The 11,737-nt window shown below is 28.9% G+C and overlaps 1 pseudogene; it reads right to left on the bottom strand.

Moving 5' to 3' along the window:
• Positions 1-9,901: 9,901 nt before the first annotated feature.
• On the bottom strand, positions 9,902-10,947 carry LOC150032999 (uncharacterized; annotated as a pseudogene).
• Positions 10,948-11,737: the final 790 nt, after the last annotated feature.

Raw genomic sequence — 11,737 nt, 5'->3', positions numbered from 1 at the left:
CAACAACTATATCTACTACTAAGATCTCCATGTGGATTTACTCCATCTTTCGAAAGAGCAAGACGAAGATTTCTAGGTTCTGACCCAAACTCTGGCCACAAATTGTCTATTTTTTTTCCACGATAGGGTATCTTTGGGATATTTTAATAAACCATCTGTTCTTTTTTTTTTTTTAGCATGCCACGTCAATAAACTTGTTGTCTCTTTACTTCGAAACATTCTTTCACATCATGGAATTGGGGGAAAATACCACATGACTTTTACTGGGATATTCTTAGCCTTTTCGTTTAAATTGTTTTGAAGATTCCATCTTGACGTACCACAAATAGAGCATACATTTGCATTAGAGAGTTCTTTTCTCAACAAGCAACAATCATTTCTACATGCATGAATCTTCTCGTACTTCATTCCAAGAGTACCCAACATCTTTTTTGCTTCATAGGTAATATGTCATGAATTAATTCCAACAACTCAGTGAAACTCTTATAGCTCCATCCAAATTTAGCTTTTAAATTATATAACTTTACCAATGTAGATATTTTGGAAAAAGTTTTACAATTTAGGTACAATGGTTTCTTCACATCATCTAATAATTCTTCAAAATTATCGAATTTTCCACTAAAATAGTTATTGTATGCAGCCTCAAACATTCCAATTATGTCATCAACATCAACATCATCCTCATCAGCTTCGTCTCTTTCACTAGTAGACACATTTTCATTGTTCCTCTTAATCGGTAATGATTCACCATGAAAAATCTATGTCTGATAACTTTGATCTATACCATTAAAAAATAAGTGTTCTCTTATTTTGTTTACATCTAGAGTCTTTGCATTAACACACTTCAAACATGGACAACTCATGACATTCGGTATATTTGAATGTTGTTGACCATTTTTTAATAAACACCTCGACCCCTAAACCATACTCGGCTGGCATTCTATTCATTTTCATCTATGATTTATCCATGATTGTAAAATATGCAACTTAATCTACAAAAAAAAAAAAATAAATAAATAAATAAGGAAAAATTTAAAAGCATAAAATTATGATTGAAAAATATGCAACTTCAACAAATTTAGAACAACTAGACTTTTAAGATAAGCATCTTATAAATATTACCTTGTCCGTGTTATTAATGTTGTTATGAAGTCCTTTTTGTGTTCGGTGCACCTTCTCCACTTGTCAACCTTCTTAAAACACGTCCAATGCAATCTTCCTATCTTCCTTTCAAATCCCCAAGAATCAAAATTTTGCCTTACACGTCAAACTTGAATCTAACAAATGAAAAACTTCACTCAACACCACACAACAACTGGCAGTGAATTCTAAGCTAAAGCCAATGGGAGGTAAGGACTCTAAACGATAACATATGGAGATGACAAGCATGAACCATTAACCACGTTACATATAAATTAGATCAGCGGAAAAGAAAAAGGGCATACTGCATGAAGCTACAAAAGATTAATGAAAATAATGTTCCTTACTAAAGTGCAGGATAATCAGTGCCTTAATTTCTTATTTTCTTATATAGGAACCATATTGCTCAACTTGAATGACAATAAGATAGAGGATCAAAAGATGGATTGGTCAGATATAAAGAGTTATTAAACCATTTGTAAATTATAAGTAAATGTAAACACATGAAAGTTTCCAGAATATATAGTGGATGAGTAACAGAACAAAGCAACATAAACATGGATAACACATTGGTGTTTTTGGTTCGACTATTTTTAGAACATTTGTTCAGCCTTTCTTTCATTCACCGTGATTCATGACACTGTTGTTTGTGTAACAATGCACCGTCTAATGAAGTCTGAGGTTGGATGGCTAAATAGCAGTATAAATTTGACAGAAATTTCTTTTAGCTAAACCAATTTCAGCTAAATAGCAATATAAATCTGTTTTGAAGAAGAAAAACCCAAAATTACTCAAATGGATACAACAAGACAAGCTGCTCTTTTGATGGTTATTAGGTTCGATGACGAAAGAAAATGTTGTTCAAATATTCAACTATTAAATGACAGAGGAAAACAACCCCACTTGAAGGCAAACGAAAATATTGTTCAAATATACCTGCGATGGAGAAGCTTGGATGACGAGCTCGTTTCCGATGACCGCCCGATGAAGACAACCCCACCTAAAGGCAAACGGCTGACCAGCAGCTACTGAGAGAGGAGAGAGTTTGTTTGGGTAGGCAAACGGCCGATTGAGGGTTGCAGTACGTTTGGTAAAGTGAGAGAGCTGAGAGATGAAATTTTAGAGCACACACGCGCGAGAGGGAAATCAAAATTTTGATCAATTTAAATAATAATAATAATAATGGGAGGCCTTGAACCGACATTGAAGATCCGTTTTTTTCAACTGACATAATACATCCGATAATACTATTTTCAACCGACATTGAAGCCCAAATTTCTTCTAGTGTCATTAATTTTTAGTCTATGTAACTTGGAAATCCACATTTTCAACTGAGGGAAATGTGGTTTTTTCTCCTTGGATTTTATTAGGAGCTTGTTGAAGTTGGTCTTGTGTGTTTTTCTTTGTTATATTCTTAACATTTTTTGATATTTTGTAAATACTTTTTATTTTCTAGTGAAGTCCTTGCATGGTTTTTTAGGAATTTTTTTTCTAAAGTTTGTTTTCCATTTTGATCTAAAAAAATATTCAAGATCACTATGTGAAATTTCAAGTCTTTCTTGACTTGATAGATTGTGATATTTTATGATAGTTTCTTCAACCTCACCCCATGTAACAACTTACTCTATCAATTTTTTTATTGAAGGTCTCAACGTCAAATTCACCTCAAGTGACAATTTCAACACCCAATTTATTCCCATTGTTTGACTCAATTTGACATATGAGCTTTTACTTGATCCAACTCGAGAACTTTAAGCTCTTTATCTAGTGGATGAAATGATGCCTTACATGCATAAAAATCAAAGATGAAAGTTGATTTTCATGATGTCTTAATCTTTGAAGCCTTGTGAATTTTGTATTTTGTGAACTCAAATAGTTACAAATTATATTTGGTGTAATTCTTATATTGTTGGGTAATTTATTTATTCTGTAATGTATAAATACATTACAAAATTTCAATTACGGAACAAAAAAAGTCAGGGGATTTTATGTACTGTGAAGTTTTTCATGTATATTTAGCCAAAAACATGAGCTCTTAATTAATAATGTAAATGAATTATGAAATTTCGATGTGTAAGTTTGTTATAGCATAAGATTAAAGCTACATATGTAATATAATAGTATTAAAAGATTTTATTATAGGTTAACGATAGCTCTAAGAAAAAGTTATTATTTGATAAATATAATAGTAAGAAAAGGTTATTATATGATAAACATAGCTACAAGAAAAGGTTATTATAAATTAAAGATAATCTTAATAACTAGAATTATAAAATGTTTTCATAGCAAAGTATATATGTTATATATTCATACTTTACTATAGCATTCGTTATAGCTATACAAAAACACTATAAAAAGTTCTAGATTTTTAATAACATAGGTTGTCCGAACTTTCAAAAAAGGCTATAAAAAGTCTATTATTATTTTTTTCATGAGCTATTGTATTTTTACAATTGGTTTAAAAAATTAAGCCAAATTTTGAAAACTAAAAAAATAGCTTTTAAAAACTTGTTTTTGTTTTAAAAATTTGACTAAGAATTCAACCATTATACTTAAGAATGATGCAAATCATTGTAAGAAATAAAGAGAAAATAAACTTAATTTTTAAAAATAAAAAATAAAAAACGAAATAGTTATCCAACGGTGCCTTAATTTTTAAATTTTTTTAGTGGATGTGTTTTGTATACAAAATTAGAAATATAGAAACTTATTACACGCATCCTAAAGTTTAGCGATGATGTACACACAAATCTAAAATTTAAAGAACTAAACTTATCCTTTAACCTTATTTGAATTGTGTCATATGTTCTTGGTCCGCCACTGCCCCCAAACACTAGTTCTAGTGCAAATAAATTAATATATTCTCAAAATTAATCCAAAAGTTTAGAATTAAAAAGGAAAATGTCATAGTAACCTTAACGATCACTCTGCACTTGTGTACTTAAGAAAAAAATCAATGATAAATTTGGTCATGGAAGTAAGAGAGTTTTGTATTTATTCCAACACTTTCCTTTGTAACGGCGGGTGAAGGTATTGATATTCCTCCACTTAGAGATGTCCAATTTTTCTATGGAAACAGGGTTCAGGACGGGGATTCCCCAATTAAGCGGGAAATGGGGAGGGAGTGAGGAAAAAAAATTCTCTGTAAGCTAAACGGAGATAGGATTCCCCGACCCTGCCCCCGCACCCGCCCCGATTAACTTTTACATATTTATTTAGTATAATTATTTAATGTTATGTTATTATTATTATTATATAAATATTGCATTTAAATTTCAAATTTGATTATTTATTGGGAAAGATAATGAATATGTTTAAATTGAATGTTTAAATTTAGATTATATATGTGAATAATTTGATTTATATTTATTTCTTTCTACTAAAAAAATTAATTAGCTTTTTTAGACTAAAATTTGAGTAATTTATATTTAAATTTAAATTTTCATATAAAACTAACCATAATAAATAATTTAGCGATAAAGTTAATTATTTAATTAAAATTTGCTCACATTAATAATTTAAATTAATTGCTTTTTTTTTAAAAAAAAAAAATAACGGGGAGAAATTTTCTATGGGGAATCCCCGCCCCCCGTGGAAAATTTTAGTTTTCAAATCTATTTTTCACTTTGTTGGCCAAAAAAAACATGTACAATTGACATGTCAACCAATCTACCTTAGAAAATAATAGTTCATTCCATTAATTTAAAACTAAGTTAGAAATTATTTAGAATTATTTAACAAATTTGAAGGTTTGAAGTGTCTCTTTTCAAATTTTAGAAACTAAATAGACATCGATCTCAACTTTACTAAAAATACATTTTTGTCCAAAGAAAAAATGAAATAAAATAAAATAACTAATAGACAAAATCCAAAAAAAAAAAAAAAAATTAAATGGAAAACATTTGTAAGGTGGGTGCAAGCAAAAGTGAAGTAAAAGTCCACCGGCCATTTGATAGAAAGAACAGAAAATGGGCCGAAACTTTTTGGCCCTATAAATGCATTGACCCATCTACTACCCAATTGTCCTCTTTTTTGTACATTTTTACAAGTTAAATTGAATGGAATAGCTACTTGAAAAAGACTTGTTGATGATGTTTACTATTTTGGAGTTTTAACTACTACATTTTAGGGGATAGGGTATGTATTTTTTAACTATACCCTCTTAGACTTAAAATAATACTTCGGCGAATAGCTTTTAAAATAATTGATGATGATTATATTTTAAAAAAATAGCTATTAAATAAAGTAAATTATTGTCGGATAAATTTCAACTTAAAACCTAAAAAAATAAATTATAGTGTTTGGTAAATATTGCTAAATTGTAGTGATTAGCGATGACCAAGTTAGTTATAGTGTTATTTGAAATAAAAATAAAAAAAGTTGATTGTGGTATTTGGTAAATAAATACTAAATTATCTTGTTTTAGATATAATAATAACTAAAATAGACCAATTATTATTATTATTATTATTTTTTGTAATTTCTAATTTTAACCATTGTTTAGAATGATATATTTGTTTGCTCTAGATTATATATTACGGGCAACAACTTTTTTTAAAAAAAATAAAAAGGTATAATCATAATTAAAATAAAATCAAAAGTTCTTAGAATTGAAAATTTTAAGTTTTAAAATTAAGTGTTCAAGAATTAAATTTCTATTTATTTGCAAGTTCGGGGCCCAATTTTAACGGTATAAGTTTGAGATTCTAATTTTTACCATTAAATATTTGGGATCTAATTTCTACACTTGTATAAGTTTTGAAGATCCAATTTTAACACTTGTATAAGTTTTAATGCTCAATTTTTATAATTAGTAGTTTGAAGGAGTAAATGCAATTACTGTTAGATATATTTAAATAATAATACGTATAATTAAAGTATGAGCTATGTATGTGGATTAATAATTTATCAAATTGGGTTATTTTATTAGATTAGATCAAGGATATTTGTACTAGATTGTAAAATAAAGAAAAAAATATATATAAATATATCATTTCTTTAAAATATTTGTAAATATAGAAGTGTTGACTAGTCAACCTTTGAATTTTTCTAAATTTCAATTTCGCACCCTCTTGTCTTGTCTTATTACCCACCTTCTTCTTTTTTTCTTTCTTTTCTTCGATTTTGCTTCTTTCGTTTCTTTTTATTATTATTATTTTCTTTCATTTCTTTGGTTTTTCCTTCTTTCCTTTCTTTTTTTAATTTTCATTTTTTTCTTCGATTTTTGCTTCCAGTTTTTGCTTCTTCTCTTTTTTTAAAAAAAATTCTTTCATTTATCTGGTTTTTTATTCTTTCTTTTTTTTTCTTTCTTTTCCTTCTTCTTTCCTTTCTTTTTCATTTTTTTTTTATTTTCTTTCAGTTCTCCGATTTTTGTTTATTCTTTTTTTTTTTTTTTAGTTTTCTTTCTTTTCTCCAATTTTTGCTTCTTCCCTTTATTTTATTTATTCTTTTTTTTTCTCCGATTTCTGCTTCTTCCCTTTCTTTTTTTTTTTAGTTTTTCTTTCTTTCTCCAGTTTTTCTTTCTTCTCTTTCTTTCTTTCTTTGTTTTTTTCTTAAAAAAAATTCTTTCCTTTATTCGATTTTTTCTTCTTCCTTTTCTTCATAATAATTATGAGGTTGAGTTCGTACCCAATACTTGAAAGTATCTAATTCATAAGTGATTTAACACTAACAAACCAATCATCAAATTTGATTATTATAACGAAACATTGAATATAAATAGCAAATAAAACGGATTTGAAATAAACTACTTTTTTTTAGTCTACATATTTGTACCATTTTTAGAAACATTTCTTAAAAGTTTGAAATAAGAGAAGAGAATAGTTATTAATGATAGCCACTGATTGAAGCTATCAATGATAGTCATAGCTATCAATGATATCCGTATATCAGTGGTATGACTTAGGTATATATCAATAAAATGAATGATATTAATGTGGTGATATGACTTAGATAAATATCAGAGATAGTCACTTATAGACCTCTTATTGATAGCTGCTATCAGTGATATATGGTACTAATTTTGTACCATATCTCTATATTTATCGTTGTTTTACATTTTTTTTATTATTATTTTGGTTCTAATTATTATTTGTGCAATTAGCCCATTAATTAAGGCCCTAGATTCCTAATTGAGTAATGAGTAGAAGCTCATTCCTAGTTAATTAGGGTTTAATAGAAACCCTAATTGAACTAGTATATATGGAGACCTTAGGGCTGTAGTCCTGAATATACCAAAACGATAAGCACTCCATCTTTCTTGAATTCTATTTAGAGAGAAATCCCACTACGGGCATTTGGAGTTTTTGTTGAGGAAGACTATAGTCATCTTAAAGCTATCATCAATCTCTTAAAGAAACCCGACATGTTAATTATTGTTGACAATTTGACATGAATTATCCTAAGTTGATCTATTTAATATAGATCTAAAGTAATTATTCTAAAAAGTGGTATCAGAACATGAATTTCATGTTGAATTGTTGGTTTATTTTTGGTCTCCATTGGACATGAGATTATATCCTTGATTTCGATAAAGTTGATTAAAGAATTAAATTAAAAAAAATGGTTGAAAGCCTCTCTTCATGTCGACAATACACAAGAAGCAATTAGGGTTCATCAAAACACACATCCACTAAGGTGTTACTAGCTGTCGATTTGATGGATTTACAATACACAAGAAGCAATCCGTTAAATTTGATTAATCATCTGTGGATTTAAGTTTCAATTTGATTAATTATGTTGTGGATTCAAGCTTAGTTGATCATGTTATGGTTTAAATTTAAATTGATTGATAATGTAGTAAATATAAATTTAAATTTGAATGATAATGTGGTAAATTTAAATTTAAATTTGATTAATGATATTTGGTGATATTCACATGTTTATATTGCTTAAATTGTATTATGTGTATACAATTATTGGATGAATTTTGGTCATGACTATATGGTTTTCTTCTTCTATTATTTTGTAAAATAATATTATTATATTATTGTGTCTTATATTTTGGATTGAATTGGTCAAAATAATATGTTATCAAAGTAGCTTCTATTATCTAGGTCGATTTAATTATAAAATATAAGCTGTGCATATTCATGAATTTATGCAGATAATTATCGACCCAAAGGAAGATAATTATTTGGCAAAATTATAGGTATGCACGTGGTAATAAGCAGGTGACAATTATAAGGATTGCTCATGTGAAAAATAGTCAATCCAAAGAAAGACTATTTTTTTACAAAGCTTATTATCATTATTTTGATTACTGCATTGAGAGTACCATTTACAATGAGTGTTTTTGCCCAAAGGCTAGACCTCAATATTGTACTAGGTGTCTTGTTAAAAGGGACCCACCACATATATGAACTTATTTTGTTATTTTTTAAATGTGAGTATATGCTTTGTTGTTTATTGTTTCACTAGAAGAAATTCGGGCTTTAATGTCGGTTGGCAACCAACATTAAAGATAGTGTTATTAAAGGCCTTTAATGTCGGTTGCCTTTAATGTCAGTTTTAAACCAATATTAAAGGGCTTCAATAACACCAATATTATAGCCTTCAATGTCGGTTGCAATCCATTACATATACTCATCAATATTTGTCTTCTACCTATGAATTTATCTACCAAAATTTGCAAAACAATACCAGAACCAGACTTTTATAAATACAGCTTACACCAAAGCCATCATTTCTCTCATTCACAAATATCAAGCTAATTCCATGAATAAACAAGAATCACAATACCATGAATACAGCTTCCAATAATAAACAAATCATGTCTTCCACCTATGAATTTATCCACAAACAAAAATCAATATTTCCAATCCATTACATATACTCATCAATATTTGTCTTCCACCTATGAATTTATCCACCAATATTTGCAAACCAATACCAGAACCAGACTTTAATAGAATACAGCTTACACCAAAGCCATCATTTCTCTCATTCACAAATATCAATTAGTACTAATTCCATGAATAAACAAGAATCACAATACCATGAATACAACTTCCAATAATAAACAGATCATGTCTTCCACCTATGAATTTATCCACAAATAAAAATCAATATTTCCAATCCATTACATATACTCATTAATATTTGTCTTCCACCTATGAATTTATCCACCAAAATTTGCAAAACAATACCAGAACCAGACTTTCATAGAATATAGCTTACATCAAAGCCATCATTTCTCTCATTCACAAATATCAATTAGTACTAATTCCATGTATAAACAAGAATCACAATACCACGACTACAGCTTCCAATATAAACAGATCATGTCTTCCACCTATGAATTTATCTACAAACAAGAATCAATATTTCCAATCCATTATATATACTCATCAATATTTGTCTTCCACCTATGAATTTATCCACCAATATTTGCAAAACAATACCAGAACCAAACTTTCATAGAATACAGCTTACACCAAAGCCATCATTTCTCTCATTCACAAATATCAATTAGTACTAATTCCATGAATAAACAAGAATCATAATACCAGAATCGCAATACCATGAATACAGCTTCCAATAATAAACAGATCATGTGTTCCACCTATGAATTTATCCACAAACAAGAATCACAATACCAGAACCAGACTTTCATAGAATACTTATACCAAGCCATCATTTCTCTCATTCACAAATATCATATTAATAGTAATTCCATTCACAAAGATCATGGTTAGATAAATTTACATTCATTCTAAGCTAGCATTTACATTCTATTGAGACAAAAACAAGAATTACATCCTTACACAAATTGGCCAACAAAACTTGTCCATTGGGTCTGAATTACGTCGATCTCTCCTTGCGTATATGCATCTTTTGTATTGAACTACAAAAAGGAAAAAAAAAAAAAAAGATAAATTCAACATAAGTTTACGTCCATTTATTAAATTAAAACTAGTGCTATATAAAAAATAAATAATTTACGTACGAGGTTATTAATGGGAGTAGTAGGATTATGCACTATTTCGTGTATATACTTTTGCACATAGTACCCGCATCCTACAGAATCTAATTGACGAGGGCAGTGCATATAAAGAAGTTGAAAACAATTGTTAAATTATTATAAAGAAGTCGAATGAACATAAATTGTTAAAAAATGAATACAAATTTACTTTATAGGTTTCCATTTTGGAGAAGACCAACAGTGTTGGAGATCGTGCTTGGCTTGCCATATTTTCAATCAACTAAATAGTTTAAAAACATTAGTTAAACATAAATACTTCAATTAAGAGCTAAGAAAATTCAATTACACTTACATATTTATAACTCCATGAAAATCTTCTTAAACCTTGCTTCGAAGAGAGTCCAAAACACATAAACACAATTTTCTTGTAGATTGATTACAATCAATATCTAATGATAACTATAATAAGTAAAAATTTGAAAATATTAGTACGTGTATAATGAGGACTAATTGGTTTAAATTAGTCAATTCTAGTTGATTGGCTAAATTTCTGGATCGGATATCTTGAGACTCCACATGTGGCGATATTCTTGTTTGATCAATTATAAAAAAAAAACTTCTTCATAATATTACGACCACATTCATCCCAAAGATACCTAAACAAAGTAAAAGTTATTATTTATCAACATGAAACAAAGTATACATGAGTGAATCTATATGAGTAATACTTACGCAATGTATGTCAAAATACACATGTAGCCTATTTCAACCACATTGCAATATTGGAGCAGATCATCGCGACCTAAATAAATAAATTTGTCTCTTCCAAATATACTCTCGTCCAAAGGGATATGGATCATGTCTACATCGTTCATGTTATGCATGGCATGTCCGTTCAATAATTTGTTAATACCATTAGTGTTAATATATTTGGAGGACTGGTTGAAGTTCTTAATTGGTGAATGATCCTACCATAACCAAAGTTACAAAAATTCAAAGTAGGAAAAATAATAAATAACTAAACTCATATACTGAAAAGGAAACATACTTTTTTCTCGTCAACCATAACTACAAGTTCATGAGTCCATTTTACGAAGTTACCCATTGCTTGCTTTAAGAACTCTATTTTACCCTTCACATGAATTGGTATAGGCAAATCTTCTCCAATGACAATGTCAATCAGAACTTTAACAGTTAAGCATGACATATCATCATCAAATGTTGTGGCTACTGCAACAATATTATCTATAGTTCCTATAGCCAAGTCATGCATGGTTAAACACGTAAAATATGATTAAAATTTAAAAGTCACAATAAATAAATTACCTCCAAATCTTCTTTAGACATCTTCTCAGTATCTTCTTCAGATGCACCTAGTGCAACACTTCCAACAGATGATTTGGCCTGATGAAATTGTCTGCTGTGAGTTCTTTCTCTTAACGTTTTACCATGTCGAACATTTTTTTGACTAGAGCCTCCTTCAATTTCTTGGCTCATAGAGGACTTTGGTTTTACTAATCTGAAATATTGAGAATGGGAAACAAAATCACCCATTCCTCTAACACGTCCCCAATGTTCTTCCGTACCCAATGCTTCAGTGAGAACATCTTCACCTTCATGAACTTCAGCCAATTTATCTTGTAAAACATATTACAATTTTCACACAATATCTAT

The sequence above is a fragment of the Benincasa hispida genome, chromosome 11 (genome assembly GCF_027475165.1).
Source record: "Benincasa hispida cultivar pf3 chromosome 11, pf3_genome.v1.1, whole genome shotgun sequence".
Taxonomy (NCBI): Eukaryota; Viridiplantae; Streptophyta; class Magnoliopsida; order Cucurbitales; family Cucurbitaceae; genus Benincasa; species Benincasa hispida.
Note: the sequence above shows the minus strand (reverse complement) of the source record. Positions and strands in the feature narration are given on the sequence as shown.